The sequence below is a fragment of the Archocentrus centrarchus genome, unplaced genomic scaffold (assembly GCF_007364275.1).
Source record: "Archocentrus centrarchus isolate MPI-CPG fArcCen1 unplaced genomic scaffold, fArcCen1 scaffold_24_ctg1, whole genome shotgun sequence".
Lineage (NCBI taxonomy): Eukaryota > Metazoa > Chordata > Actinopteri > Cichliformes > Cichlidae > Archocentrus > Archocentrus centrarchus.
The window spans coordinates 3,286,197-3,302,646 of record NW_022060254.1 but is presented as its reverse complement, the minus strand read 5'-3'; the positions used below and the strand labels follow the sequence as shown (position 1 = coordinate 3,302,646).

At 44.2% G+C, this 16,450-nt stretch overlaps 1 long non-coding RNA gene across 1 annotated transcript; it reads left to right on the top strand.

Moving 5' to 3' along the window:
* Positions 1-4,633: 4,633 nt before the first annotated feature.
* LOC115775705 (uncharacterized) lies at positions 4,634-9,529 on the top strand. Its single transcript, XR_004019376.1, has 3 exons — positions 4,634-5,568; positions 5,717-6,042; positions 9,473-9,529. It is a non-coding gene; the product is annotated as an uncharacterized LOC115775705 (long non-coding RNA).
* Positions 9,530-16,450: the final 6,921 nt, after the last annotated feature.

The following is a 16,450-nucleotide window of genomic DNA, read 5'->3' as shown; positions in this document are numbered from 1 at the left end:
AAACAAACTACTGCACATAGTGTGCAGGTCGAGGGAGAGAGTGTGCAGCGGCCAAGTGCAAAGAAAGAGACGGCAGAGCATAAAACTATGCCCAATGAAGTACAGAAACTTGCAGAAAAAATAGATGTGCTCACCAAATTAGTAGACTCACTGGCAGAGAAAGTGGAGAAAAAGCAGATGTGCAGCGGTCCACCTGGCAAGCCACAAGTAGTCAGGAGAGAGAACCGCTTCGGCTGTCCACAGTGTGTGCAGGGGGGTTTACAAGATTGTAAACACTGTTTTTCTTGTGGTGAACTGGGACACAGGGCTGTAGGTTGTCTAAAACTCCCTAAGCATCAGGGAAACATGAACCGGTTGCTGTGGGGGGACAAACAGTAACCGGAGCTCTTCCAGAGTCCCAATGCACACACAGGGAAACTGCACCTGGTAGCACCCACAATAAAACTAGGAACAGCAAGACAAAAATAACCACTGAAACAGCTGTTGTTAACAAAAGGTCTGGCTACGAGAAAACTACTGATAACTCTTCAAAAGACATAATGGAATCTACCAATGAGCCTGTTGCTAAATTAATAGGCAGGAAGGCTTTGACCAAGTGCATTCTCAATGGCCTTGCTGTTGACGCTCTCCTGGACACAGGAGCCCAAGTCAGCATAATAGACCGACCTTGGAAAGAAAAATACTTACCTGATCTTGACATTCGTCCACTGGCTGAATTAATTGAACTCATGGAGGACAAAAAGACATTAGAAGTGTATGCAGTGAGTGGAGAACAAATTCCCTTTGATGGCTGGGTCATCATAACTGTGAACTTACCAGGGAATGAAGACCCAGACTTATCGATCAGTGTGCCCTTCCTGGTGAGCTCATTACCATTAGAGGTGCCACTTTTGGGATTCAATGTGATAGAAGTGGTGATTCAGGGAAAACCAGAAAGGTTAGCTCCCACATTAACTCGCTTACTTGGTGGAGCAATGTCCATCCCTAGTGACACAGCTCAGACCATTGTACATTTTGTACAGACCAAAAAAACAGTTTCAGCTCAGGGACGCTTGAGGATAGGTCACAAAGAAAAAGTCATCCCAGCTGGGAGCGTAACCTGTATAAAATGTAAAGTACCACCGCAGCTTGACCCTTGTGGTTCGCTAGTATTGTTTGAACCTGAGGAAAGCTGCCCGCAGCTACAACAGCTAGACATAGGTGAGGGTCTCTTAGAAATTCAGAGGGGGAAAACCCCCCATGTGAACCTACCTCTGGGAAACCAGACAAAACATGACATCATTCTACCTCGAAAATCTTTGATTGGCAGTATCCAACCCATTAAAAAAATTGTCCAAACTGACTCACTCCCAAACAGAGACACAAAGATCCAGAGTGTTACCACCCCCCCACCCAATTCAAACTGCTCACCGCTACTTTGGCATCCACCAGTTGATGTAAAACACCTTACAGAGGAGCAGCAAGGAGTTGTGAAAAAGTTGTTGTATGAGGAGTCAGCTGCTTTTGCAAAGGATGCCAATGATATTGGCTGCATTCCAAGTCTACAGATGTCACTAAACCTTAAAGATGACATTCCTGTACAAAAAGCCTACAGCTCAGTCCCAAAGCCATTGTTTAATGAAGTAAAAGAGTACATTCAGGACCTTTTGGCGAAAGGCTGGATCATCAAATCAAAGTCTCCTTATGCTGCCCCTGTTGTGTGTGTCCGCAAAAAAGACGGCACATTACGCCTTTGCATTGACTATCGTCTACTGAACCAAAAAACCATCCCTGATAGGCACCCACTGCCTCGAATCCAAGATCTGATCGACACACTGGGGGGCCATTCCTGGTTCAGTATTCTTGATCAAGGAAAGGCATACCACCAGGGATATATGGCAGAAGGTTCAAGGCACCTCACAGCCTTTGTAACCCCCTGGGGGTTATATGAGTGGGTTAGAATACCCTTTGGCCTCTCAAATGCTCCTGCAGCCTTTCAAAGGAGTATGGAAGAGATGTTGCATTCATTCAGGGATGAATGCTGCATCCCCTACTTGGATGACATTCTCTGCTACACTAAGACTTTTGAGGACCATGTTGAGGGTGTCCGCAAAGTCTTAAAAGCACTCCAACATCATGGCGTGAAACTGAGACCTGAGAAGTGCGAACTGTTTCGCAGGCAGGTGAGATATTTGGGCCGCCTTGTTTCTGCAGAGGGCGTGCAGATTGATCCAAAGGACCTGGAGGCTGTGCAGTCACTCACGGCCAAAACACCTCGGACTGTTGGTGATGTGAGACGGCTCCTGGGCTTCCTCAGCTATTATCGTAGCTACATCCAGGACTTCTCACGCATAGCAAAGCCTGTGTATGAACTTCTCCAAGCTAAGCCTGGCATGACACTAGCACAGTCTCACCAAAAGAAACCCAAAAGTAACCAGTTACCTTCCAGTACACCTGTGGATTGGACTGGTGAACACCAGGGGGTGCTGGAGCAGCTTGTTGACATGCTCACCCAGCCTCCAGTCTTGGCCTACCCAGACTTCAACTTACCTTTCTTGCTACACACAGATGCCTCTGAACAGGGCCTTGGTGCTGTACTTTATCAACTACAGGATGGTAGGTTGAGGGTTATTGGGTATGGCTCCCGGACATTGTCACAGGCTGAGAGAAACTATCGCCTGCACAGTGGAAAATTAGAATTCCTGGCTCTTAAATGGGCAGTGTGCGAAAAGTTTAGAGACTATTTGTACTATGCGCCACACTTCACCATTTACACTGACAATAACCCGCTCACTTATGTGATGAGCACTGCTAAGCTCAATGCTGTCGGGCATCGTTGGGTTGGGGAGTTGTCAGACTTTCGGTTTGAGATCAAATATAGACCAGGAAAAGCAAACTCAGATGCTGACACGTTGTCCCGCATGCCCCTTGACATTAGCAAGTATGTGACAGAGTGCACTGAGGAGCTGTCTCCTGATGTGGTGCAAGCCACATGGGGTGGTGCTAAGGCAGCCCAGGAACAGGATGTAGCTTGGGTTGCTGCCCTTGCTCTCGCCACTAACACAAGCCAAGGGCCCCCAACGTCACTCCCAACCATCAGCAGTGAGGAGTTGGCCAAGGCCCAAAGGGAAGATCCAGCAGTGGGAGAAGTCATCCAGCTAAAAGAGACCAATGCTGTAATGACAAATGAGATACGACAAACAGTAAGTAGAGCAGCCAGGAGACTTCTCCATGAATGGAGCAAACTATATCTTGACAACGGACTTTTGTACAGACTGACCAGTGAAAGGCAACAACTAGTCCTCCCAGCTAGATACAAGGCCATAGTATTAAAGTACCTCCATGACGACATGGGACACATTGGCACAGAACGAGTACTGTCCCTAGTTAGGGAGAGGTTTTACTGGCCATTTATGAAGCAGGAAGTTGAGGAATATGTCACAAAGAAATGTCCCTGCATAAAGCAGAAAAAACCCGCTGTACATGTCCGTGCCCCAATGGGCACAATCAGTTCAAACTCACCTTTAGACCTTGTATGCATAGACTATCTCCACCTAGAACCCAGCCGAGGTGGATATGAATATATCCTGGTTGTAGTGGATCATTTCACAAGGTTTGCTCAGGCATACCCAACCAAAAATAAGTCAGGAAGGACAGCAGCTGAGCGCATCTTTGGTGACTTTATTCAGCGTTTTGGATACCCTGGCAGGCTGCATCATGACCAGGGTCGTGAATTTGAAAATCAGCTCTTTAAGACTCTAAGAGAAAAAGCTGGTATTGGACATTCGAGGACCACACCATATCATCCCCAGTGTAATCCTGCTGAGAGATTTAACCGAACTCTCTTGCAGATGCTTAGAACACTTGGTGACAAAGAAAAAGAACGCTGGAAAGATCACCTCCAACAAACAGTGCATGCCTATAACTGTACGCGACATGAGTCAACTGGGTATTGTCCTTATTTTTTGATGTATGGTCATCACCCCCGTCTACCAATAGATTTGTTGTTTGGCCTGATTGGGGAGAAAAAAACTTTGTCTCACAGAAGCTATGCTGAAAAATGGGCAGAAAAGATGACTGAAGCATACAAGATTGCTTGTGAGAACAGTAGACTATCCAGTGAACGGGGCAAATATTATTATGACAAGAAACTCAGGGGTGTCATCTTGCATCCTGGGGACAGGGTCCTCGTTAGAAATCTCAGTGAGAGAGGGGGGCCCGGAAAACTCAGATCATACTGGGAAAGAAGCATCTATGTAGTCAAAGAACGGGTAGCTGACAACCCTGTGTATGTAGTGTACCGAGAGGCAGGAGATAGACAGAAGACCCGAGTGCTCCACCGTAACTTGTTACTACTTGTGAATGACTTACCAGTGGAGACTCCACCAAACATCCCTGAGCCTACACCAAGGGGACGAACAAAAAGAAAGGACCAGTCACATGACAGAGAAATGAGGGGACAGTCAGAAGCAAGCGAATCAGACTCTGAAGGCAGTAGTGAAACATTTTGGTTGAGGATTCCTGTGAGAGAGAGGGAGTCTACTCGGAGAAAGGCTTACCAGAGTACGCCTACTCCATCTCAGATAAACCCTGCAGAAGCAAACAGACATGTATCTGTATGGGGAAGAAATCACACTAATACGCTGGTCGGCCAGGAACAAGTCAGTCTGGGAGACAACCTTTCCGAAGCACTTTCATTACATGACTCAGTCCCATCAGAATGCGCAGAGGATGAAACTTTAGTCCCAAGCGAAGGAGAAGGACCTACACATCCACCTCCACTACACCCACCCGGAGGCATAAGAAGGTCGACTAGGGAGAGGAAGCCTAGACAGATGCTCACATATCAAACTTTGGGTGAACCTTCTTTTCAGCCTCACCCCACTGTTGCAATGCTTTCCCCACCCTACATGCCACCAGGGATGGTTTCCCCTTATATTCCAGGACTCTCTGGCTTCACACCTTACCTCCCATACACTTACGCACCTCACGCATACAACACACCCTTGCTTTATTAAATGTTGTTGTTGTTTGTAAAATCTTTTGGAAAAAAAAATTAAGGTTTCAAATGTCAGGAGCCATTCTTATTTTGTCAGGGACCGTGTGACACACCGTAATGTGTGGTCACATTATGTGGTTTGACTTTGTGGTATTGTGTGAATTTTGTTTGTAATTTTGTTAAATTAGGATCTTAGTTTTCTGATTTCTGTTACAAGATAAATGGAGTGCTATCCTGAGTTACGCCACAAGGGGGCACCTTCACCCCAGTGAGATGGCTTAGTGTGGCTTCCGCTTCCGTCTTCAGACTCAGCAGAAGCGGGAGAAGGAAACACACTGATGTCGTCCGTCCCATGATTTTCCTGTTCTTTTCAGGACAAAATATAATCTGTTGGCAGCCCACTCGCCAGGGGCCTGTTACACTTGACTTTGTCACACAGCTTGTGTTTAAGGGCCTTCGTGATTGAGCAGCTCTGCAGTAATCAGGCCTGAGTGTGGCAGTGAGACTGAAGTCAGCTTTCCAACAATCTGCTTCATCACAGTTCATTGATCATTGAAGACGAGGGGAAATGAGTTTTTCCCACAGGGCAGGTAGGTTTGGATGACTTTGTTCCCTTAATGCATGAAATGATTGAAAAAGTGCAGTTTGTATTTACTCAGGTTATTGATGATTGATATGAATTGATGATGATTTCCCTCCTCTTTGTTTCTTTGTTGCTCTTTTTCGTGTCTTTATAAGTTGCTGCTGTTGTAGAGAATTTCCAGCAAACGTGATATCTGAGCGCCGCGGAGTCACGTGACCGCGCAGCAACAAACCACAGCAGAGCAGGAAGGAGGGGGCGGAGCAAAGTGCGGCTGCGTGGTTGGAGCGGAGCACAGAGAGAGAGCTGCTTTTTCCTGGAGGAAAAGAAGTGAACTTAGAGGAGAAACAAACTAAAGCATCGATCCAACATCACTACCAACGTTTGTATCGATACTGTTGATACTTGGATCGATCCGCGCACCCTGGTCTCCTGGATCTGACCTGAGAACAGCGTTAAACTCTGTCTGTGGGCTCAGCTAAAGGTAAGCATCGAGCTAACTTTAGCAGCTTAGTAGAAAACTGCTGTGGATGAACACATGAGAGGAAGTGAACTCCTAAAAAGTCTCATTTGAATGACTCGCTGCTATAAACTAATGCAGAGGAAGATGTTAACAAACACTGATGAAAGTAAACAGAGTTCATATCTGAAATCACTGAGAATAAAAACATATTGTGGTGCTTCATGTGCAGCTCTTGGTGATTTGGGACAAGAAGAATGTTTTAATCATGTTGTGGATTAAATGTTGGATTTTATTTTGTCTACAGAAGCCAAAAGTTTGTCCACTTGTGATCAATCAGATTGATTTTTCTTGTGTATTGTTGGGTTCACTTGAACATTTGAAGGTTTAAAGCTGCATTTCCCCCAAAAGAATAAACTATAATCATGAAGAATGAAGAATAATTTAAAAATGTCTTGCAGTGTCAAACACAGCTGCAGCAGTCAAAGCCAGGAAGGAAAGCTGGTAAAAAGTGTTGAATGTGTGAGTTAAAAGGCCCCGTCATTAAAGCTCAGGTAGATCTGTGTCATGGTCCGGGGTCCTTTGGACCCAGTGTGTTTTTTGTTTTGCTTCATTTTGTCTGTTCTGTTTTGGGATTTCTTTTGGTTGTGAGGTTTAATTGTTGTTTCTAGTCCCTGGTGTTCTCTCTGTACTCTGTGTCAGGTCTGCGTCTCTGTTCCATCGTCTTACTTCCTGTTTTATTTTGATAGTCGTCCAGTTCTGGTCTCTTGTGTTTAGTTTTGCTTCCCCTGGTCTCGTCAGTGTTATCAGCGTCACCTGTGTTCCCACCTGTTTCCTCTTTCCTCATCAGGCCTCTTGTGTATTTAAGTCCAGTGTTTTCAATGCCTGTTGTTGCGTCGTCTATGTCTCCTGCTGTGTGTCCTGTTCTGCTTAAGTGTGGTATTTTTTCGTATTGAGTTTTGCCACTAGCTCTTCCTAGTCCGGCCTTTTGTTCAAGCACCAGCAATAAAGTGGAATTACCTTTTACGTTTTGCCTGGCGTGTCCTGCTTTGGGGTCCTCCTGCCTGCCTGCCACACAGATGTTTCATGACAATCTGACTATGATTACAATTGTTCCTTCTATCAAATGAATGTTTAGCACAGAGTGAATTCAGATGTTCTCCTGTTTCTATATTTGCTTTCTACTGGGATCCACTGTGTGGTAGATGATGGAGACACTGAGTCTGGTCCAGCTGCTTTGTGGGGGTTCTGTCTCTGAAAGAGTATTTACATCTCTCTCAACTATGGAGAGAGGCGTCATGGGGGGTGGAGAGACTTGTGAGGTGGTGAGCAGGTCCCTGTTGTAGTATGAATGGTGGAGGTGGTGGGACTGGGGTGAGGGGGGAGTAACAGGTCTGTCCCATTGTTGAAGCTACAAGAGAAGCTGTTCAGGCTGTTGGTGAGGTGTGAACTGCTGGTGCAGTGGGGGGGCTTTAGGCTTGTGGTTGGGTCACTGAGAACTTTCCAGACAGAAGCAGAGTCGTTCACTGAAAACTGGTTTTGGAGTTTCTCTCAGTTCACCTGTTTAGCCTCTCACTGCTTTGCTAAACCTGAACTTTGAAACTGCCTCTGTCTCCACTCTGAAACACTTCCTCCTTTTCCAGCCTCAGCCTCCTCAGCTTAGCTGTGAACCAGGGCTCGTCATTACTATAAGTCACCCTGGTGTGTGATGGTGTGCAGCTGTCCTCACAGAAGCTGATGTAGGACGTCACAGCATCTACAGTGGCTTGCAAAAGTATTCATACCCCTTGAACTTTTCCATATTTTGTCACATTATAACCACAAACATAATTATATTTCACTGGAATTTAATGTAAAAGACCAATTATACATGATTCAAAAAAATTTTTTATAATTAAAAAAACTGAAAAGTGTTGTTTGGTATGTACTCATCCAAACTGTTGGAGCGGTCCTGAAAACCGCAGTTGAAGAAATCTGTTACCAGCTTCTTCCTCCAAGGTTTCAACGTGTTCGTTTATCGAACAGGAATTACACAATGGAATAAGGAGTTGAAGGAAGTGAGTTTTTATGACGCTTTAAATATAATAATGATATGCATTTGATTTTATTAGTTCTACATTTATTTGGCTGAGAAATCTGTCTTAGACTGGAAAATAAACATAATTGATTAATGACACAGAAGCTCATAATGTTTGGTGTCAGCCAAGAACAGTGTGTTTGTTCTGGGTATGTCTCTAACTAACAGACACCAGGACTCTGTCAGGTGAAATGGTCAGCCACTGATGGAGACCAAACAAACAATAAAGAGAAACTCTGAGGTCATGTGAAGACACAGCTGCTGGAATCCTTTGTCTTGCACATTTCTGGTTTTGTATATGATGTAAGCAGGAGAAAGGATTTCAGCAGCAAAAATCAAGTATATATGACCACGTTCTTAACTTCCAACAGAGAAGAAGAAGAGAAGAGAGAGCTTTATTTGTCACATATATATACATGCAGTGAGATTCATTCTCTGCATTTAACCCATCACACACATGGAGTATGTAATACACACAGCACAGCATGGAGCAGGGGGCAGCCAAAGGGCGCCCGGGGAGCAACCTGGGGGGGGGGGGGGGCTTGCTCAGGGACCCACAGTGATGCCAGCCTGAGGATTTGAACCAGGGTCCTCTCAGTGATGAACCCTCTTCTTCTCCCCTAGGCCACCACTCCAGGCAACAGAGTCAATTATTAAATTTAATTAGCCATTTTCATACAGTTTACAGATTAATCTGGGTCAGAACTGTATACCATGCCCAGTGTGGTACTGGACATGACATGAAGTACTGACACTCTCTTCTTCAGCTCAGGTTTTCATATAGTCAAAGCTTATCAGTCCTGCTTACATCATATACAAAACAAGAATTGTGTAAGACAAAGGATTCCAGCAGCTGTGTCTTCACACGACCTCAGAGTTTGTTTATTGTTTGTTTGGTCTCCATCAGTGGCTGACCATTTCACCTGACAGAGTCCTGGCATCTGTTAGTTAGAGACATACCCAGAACAAACACACTGTTCTTGGCTGACCCCAAACATTATGAGCTTCTGTGTCATTAATCAGTTATGTTTATTTTCCAGTCAAAGACAGATTTGTCAGGGAAATAAATGTAACGATGGTAAGAGCAAACATGTACCATGAGTATATTTGAAACTAAATAAAAACTCATTTCCTTCAAGTCCAGATCGAACAGGGACTCCAACCACAAACCTGTGGGTTACTAGTCGGCTGTTCAGACCTTCTGTCTTTGTTTCAAACAAGTTTCCCACCTACTGTTTCTAGATGCCCACCCTAACATAGCCGGCTAGAACCGGCCGTATCCCACAAAAGTGTATCAATCCAAATCCAGCCTTAAAGGGCTCATTCCCCCAAACAGTGCAGTGTGGTAGCTTCTAATAAAGATCTGTTCTCCTGCAGCTGATTATCAGGAGGAGGAGAGTCTGACGGAGCAGCAGAGGAACATTTTCAGCCTCTACAGGAGGAAACAATGAGTTCAACACAACAGGTGAGAAAAATATCAGTGTTACACTATTATTGAAACTGTGTGACTTCATCAGCTGCTGTTGGTTTGTTTTATTATGGTCCCAATTAGCACTGAAGTTACAACAAGACCAAATAAAAAGGTCACATTTTAACAGGACACTGAAACAAAGACATTAATAATCAAGATTCAGATCAAACCCACAATTTATCATACAATACATCATTTTCACTGAGCAGTATTTGATCTATAATGTCATTTTCATTACTGTTATAATTACACATTTCATATTTTCATAGCACTTTTCCACTCTCTCCTCATTAGATCTCATTGTTTTCCAACCAGTTTGATTCCAGTTCTTACTGGTTTGGAAATGCTGTACCAGTAGCTGTTGATGTTGATGTTGTGGTGATCCCCAGAGTCTCTCATCCCGTGGTTCAACACACTCCAACTCCACTGTGTTGGACTGCAGCTGGTGGCAGTAGTCCTTGTTCTGCTCTGAAGATCTGCTTCAAGCTTTAGGGTCACTCTAAGCAGAAGCTGCAGAAGGTGGAGAGCTGCTTCATGTGCTGCTACACCAAACTCACAGAGGCTGCAGAGCAGAACAACAAGTACCATCACAAACTGCAGTTCAACACTGTGGAGTTTGTCTGTCAGTGTGATCAGAAACTCAGTGAGAGAGAGCTCATATTTGCTTTGTTATTTATTAGAAAATATATGCATACAGTACTTGAAAAGTGTGTGTTTGCTGTCCTTTTATGGCATTCATGTGGCCTGCAGTAGTCCTGTAAGGAATCTTGGATTCATCTTTGACCAGGATGTGTCTGTTAGCTCACAGATAAAACAAGTTTCCAGGATGGCTTTCATCCATTTGCAGTGTTGTCCCATCCTTTGGCATTTTGGAGCTGGACTGTTATGATTGTTTATAACCAGGATGTTCAATTAATGCTTTGAAATCATTTCACATAATTTTATGTTTCCTCTTTTTTTCCCTTGTACATGGCTGCATGTGCTACTTTCACAGTAGGTGGAGGTAATAGACCTAGTAGATCTTTGGAGGCTACCAAAAAAACTCTAATATTAATGGAGTTTGAAGTTTGTTCCACGACTGCATTTCACTCACTGCCTCTGTTTGTATCTCTGTCACTGCAGGACCAACAAGGAGCGAGAAGTCAGCGCTCTCAGGAGGCTGACAAACCTCACAGAAGGAAGGGAGGAAAAAAATACACCTGTGATCAGTGTGGGAAGGATTTTACTAGTAAACGTTCATTAAAAAATCATCAAGTCATCCACACTGGAGAGAAGCCGTTCAGCTGTGACTTGTGTGGAAAGTCTTTTACCCTGACTGGAAGCTTAAAAAGACACCAACTCATCCACAGTGGAGAGAAGCCGTACAGCTGTGATCAGTGTGGCAGAGCTTTTAGTCAAAGTTGCAGCTTAAAGAATCATCAAGTCACCCACTCTGGAATTAAGGCATACAGCTGTGACTATTGTGGAAAAACTTTCAGTCGGCTAAGGAGCAGAAATACACACCTACGCATTCACACTGGACATGATGTGTACAGCTGTGATCAGTGTGGCAAAAAGTTTGGAACAGACCAACAATTACAATCCCACATGTTTACCCACACTGAGGAGAGACCTCATAAATGTGACCTGTGTGATAAGACTTTTAAAGCTCCAAAGCACCTGAGAAAACACCAACAGATCCACAGCAGAAAGAGACTCTACAAGTGCAGTTACTGTGAGGTATGTGTTTTTATTTTGATCTCGTAACTTTAGCCTGACTGTTGGGAACAACTGTTCAGTTATGATTTTTGCTTCTATGATCATAAGAAACTAAATTGTTACTTTTTTGTAGTGACAAACATTTATATCACTGTATTATTTATGATACACCAGTTTCCTGGTATATCATGGTATTATTATTTCTGCATATATGGGTCTTTATGTTGGTTTACAGTGGCTCCTTCTTCAGTCAGGTGTCTATAGAATAAAAATAATTTTACTGTCATAAAAAATAAATTATAAAATACAACCATAGAACAAATGATCAAAACATTTCTGTTTAATTCTTTGCTTTGAAGCCCAAATTCTTCTCTCTGCAGGTAAAAACACCTGTAAGCTTTGTTAGCACAGAGTAAACAGAGCCAAACTACAAACAGTTTAAATATTTGTCACAGGGAGTCGGTCCTTAACAGGCTGCCTGCTCTGCTGTTTGCTTGTGATGCCACTTTTTGTCGTATATTTGGCTCGTTTACGTTAATGTTTCCACAGCAGAGCTGGAAGTGGGCCTTTAAAACATTTACATTGTTTGTCTTTGACTCGTTACCTTTGAAAGAGTCTCATCTTCCTCTCATGTCCTCTCTTTGTTCCACCGTTCTCCAGCTCACAGAGTCAAAGTGTGACTTGTTTGAAGGCTGCAGGAGAAAGTCTGTATGAAATGAGCCGTATGAAAAATGAACAGACACAGCTGTGTCCAAAATCACTCACTGCTCACTTATAGTGAGTCCCACAGTTTGTTGTGCTCTATGAATGTACTCTGGTGGTGGTATATAGTATTACATTAGCAGTATTGTAGTATTAATGTGGTCTTCTGGTCCTATTATAAGCATTATAGTATTACATTGATGTTATTGCACATTTACAGTGGTCGGAATGCAGTACTACAATATTATTGCAGTATTACTTTAGTATTAATTTAGTAAGACATTAGTATTGTAGCACTACCACACAAAGGTTATTCTAGTATTAAATGAGTATTATTGTAGTATTATGGTGGTAGTATTGTAGTTATTGTATCCCAGTAAGCTGAGTGTTGTAATGTAAACAGTAAAATGTAATTGGACGTTGGCAGAGATGCTCTTTATTCCAGGCGACGTACAGGATAAAAATGTTGAAGGAATTCCCTGACTTACACTGTCTTTGTGTCTTTGTTTAGAAGCAGAGCCACACAGATGGATCCAGTTCTCAACCCTGTCATCGCTGTGGTGGTGGGAAAGCGTTTCGCTGTGACCTTTGTGGGAAAACTTTCAATCATCAACAGAGCCTAAAAACACATCAGCGTAGACACACTGGACACAAACTGAAGGAATGCAAAGAATGTGGGAGAAGCTTCCCCACAACAAATGCATTAAAACACCATGAACTCATCCACAGTGGGGTTAAAAAGCACCTCTGTGACCAGTGTGGGTCATCCTTCATCACTGCAAGTCACCTTAAAGTGCATAAACGAGTCCACACAGGAGAGAAACCATACAAGTGCAGACACTGTGACAAAAGCTTCTCACGATCAGGCCATCGTACCCGTCATGAAAGTACACACACTGAACACACTGAAGGGAACTACAGCTGTGACCAGTGTGACAAGAGCTTCAGGAATCTCACTTCATACTCCCAACACAAACGATCCCACGCTGCAAAGAAACTGTTTCACTGTTACCAATGTGCAAAAACATTCTCTTCATTATCTGCTCTGTGCAAACATCAGCGTGATCATGCAGGCCTGAAATCATTCCCATCATTGGATCACAATGAATCTGCAGACACACAAAGATCCTCTTCTGGTCAAACTTAAAAACCTTGAGATCCGGCTCCACAGAATTCTGATGGAATCTCCTGTAAAGATCTGATGAGGGAGCTGTGAAAGAAAATGTTACATACTTACATTTTTTTTCTAGAAATTAGTAGCATGTAGTTATTTGTATTTAGTTTTAGTATTTGTATTATAAAGTTATCTTACATGTTAGTTTGTACTTAATCTGTTTAATCTTCATGTTGTTGCTGTTTTGTTTGTGTTGTAAATCTTACAAAGGTTAAATAAAAATATTTAAAAATGTTAAAGAAACAGTTTAATAATGAATCATTTGAGCCATGATGTCACTTCCAATCCAAATTTATTTATAAAGCACATTTAAAACAACAAGGTTGACCAAAGTGATGGACGTGAAAACAGGATAACACAATAAAATAAATATAACACACACACAACAATAAATAATTAAATGTAACAAGAAATCCCCCCTCCCCCCGTTCTTAAATCTAGTTTTAGGAACACTGAGGAGGAGCAGGTCAGTTGATCTCAGTGACCCTGAGGGGTCATACGGGGTTACAGGTTCAGCCAGATATGATGGAGCCAACCCGTTTAGAGATTTTAAAAACATACAATAAAATCTTAAAATGAATCCTAAAACACAGGAAGCCAGTGAAGGGAGCCCAGAACAGAGGAGAGATGTTCTGCTTTACAAGTTCTGGTAAGAAGGCTGAATTTCAGAGTAAAGACTGAAGTGCCAAATGGAAACATGTTTGCAGTCAGATGAACTTTTCAGTGGCACAGATGGAGGTTTATCAGAGGAGGAGACTTGGCTGCTCTCCACTCACACTGAACAGGCTTCCTGCAGCTTATTAAAAACTCTGACATTAACATGAAGAAAAATAAGGCCTTAAAATGTTTCATGTTTCCAGATATTTGCTGATTATTTCAATTATATTGAAATAATTTGTTAAAGTTGTGATTTTAATGCTGGTTTTGGTTTTACTTGCTCAGAGTTGTTCCTTTGTTATCAGCTTCTCTTTAATCTGCACTGACTGCCACTTTATTAGGTCCTCAGAGATTTTGGTCCATATTGACAGCATCACACAGTTGCTGCAGATTTGTTGGCTGTGTATCCATGATGAGACTCTCCCGTTCCTCCACATCCCAAAGGTGCTCTGTTGGATTGAGATCTGGTGACTGTGGAGGCCGTTTGACTGCAGTGAACTCAGAGTCAGGTTCAGTAAAGCAGTTTGAGATGATCTGAGCTTTGTGACACGGTGTGTTATCCTGCTCAAAGCAGCATCAGAAGATGGTACGCTGTGGTCATAAAGGGAGGGACATGGTCAGCAACAACACTCAGGTAGGCTGTGGTGTTTAAATGATGCTGAGCTGGTACTGAGGGGCCCAGAGGGTACCAAGAAAATATCCCCACATCATCACACCAACACCAGCAGCCTGAACCTCTGATACAAGCAGGATGGATCCATGCTTTCATGTTATTGATGCCACAGTCTGACCCTACCATCTGAATGTTGCAGCACAAACTGAGTCTCATCATACCAGGAAACATTTTTCCAACCTTCTGTTGTCCACTTTTAGTGAGTCTGTGTGAACTGTAGCCTCAGTTTCCTGTTCTTAGCTGACAGCAGTGGTACCCGGTGTGGTCTTCTGCTGCTGCAGCCCGTCTGCTTCAATGTTTGACGTGTGCTCAGAGATGCTCTTCTGCATACCTTGGTTACAATGAGTGGTATTTGAATTACTGTTGACTTTATATGAGCTCAGAGCAGCCTGACCTTTCACCTCTGACCTCTGGCATCAACAAGGTAGATTCTCAGCACAACAGACACATTCTCAAACACAGTGTTGCAGTTTGGCTGCAGGTTTCTGTTCTTCAGTCTCCTGATCCTGAAACAGGACAGCTACACTGCTGACCTGAGATCAGATCTACACGCAGACTGATCCTGTGTTTGAATGCTGTTTTTAGACTGAATCTTTGCTCTCAGACCTCAGAGAGTCCAAACTTTAAACGGGTTCACTGAGGGAGCTGACAGCCAGCTTCACCTGACTCCATGTTAGGTTAAATTAATCCAGCTAACAGAAACATAACCTATTCTGAACTCACTCTGCAGCCCAGGCCTCAGGTCCACCACCCCCCGACCGCTGCCGAGTTCTCCCTTTTTCTCAGCTTCAGAGAGGTGAGGAGGCTCTGATCTGAAAGGCCTTCCACCACAACCAGACTCTGAGGCTTGATTCAGACTCTGCAGGGGGTCTTTGCAGAGCTTTGCAGAGATTATGATTCCTTATATTGATGCTATGATTATGTTAGCGTGAAACGCAGAGCAGATAGAAAACAGGTGATGGAGGTCAGAAGTCAGACTCCTTCAGACCCACAGGAGGTCTCTGCTCTGTTTCGGGTCAGATCCCCATCTAGTAGCGCCCCCTGTCTGTGTTCCTGTCTCAGCCCTGTGCTGTTTTCACCCCTTCACTCTCCATCCCGCCACCAGGTGTCCTCACACTCTCCTCCTGCTTTCAGTCACCTGACTCCCACAGCACCCTCACCTGTTTGCATCCATCCTTTACATTAGTGCCATCTTGTGGCCATCCATCCATCCATCCATTTTCTTCCGCTTATCCGGGGCCGGGTCGCGGGGGCAGAAGCCTAAGCAGAGAAGCCCAAGCTTCCCTCTCCCCAGCCACCTCCTCCAGCTCATCCGGAGGGACCCCAAGGCGTTCCCAGGCCAGCCGAGATACATAATCTCTCCAGCGTGTCCTGGGTCTACCACGGGGCCTCTTCCCGGTGGGACATGCCCGGAACACCTCACCCAGGAGGCGGCCAGGAGGCATCCTAATCAGATGCCCGAGCCACCTCAACTGGCTCCTTTCGATGTGGAGGAGCAGCGGCTCTACTCTGAGCCCCTCCCGGATGGCCGCACTCCTTACCTTATCTCTAAGGGAGAGGCCAGCCACCCTTCGAAGGAAACTCATTTCTGCCGCTTGTATTCGCGATCTTATTCTTTCGGTCACTACCCAAAGCTCGTGACCATAGGTGAGGGTAGGAACGTAGATCGACCGGTAAATCGAGAGCTTCGCTTTTACGCTAAGCTCCCTCTTCACCACGACGGACCGGTGCAGCGTCCGCATCACTGCAGAAGCAGCCCCAATCCGCCTGTCGATCTCCCGTTCCCTTCGCTGATCATCTTGTGGCCACAGTTGCCTATTGTCGCTCAAGCTTCAGTGTGTGTGTGCTGTTCAGAAGCTGGAGGTGGCTGGAGCTTGTTGGGTGGAGCAGCTTTTCTCTGGTTGTTTGTTCATTGTGGATAAACCTGCAGTCTTTGATGGAGACCAGCGTGTGAGACAAGCTGCTGCTGTTCTGCTTTCA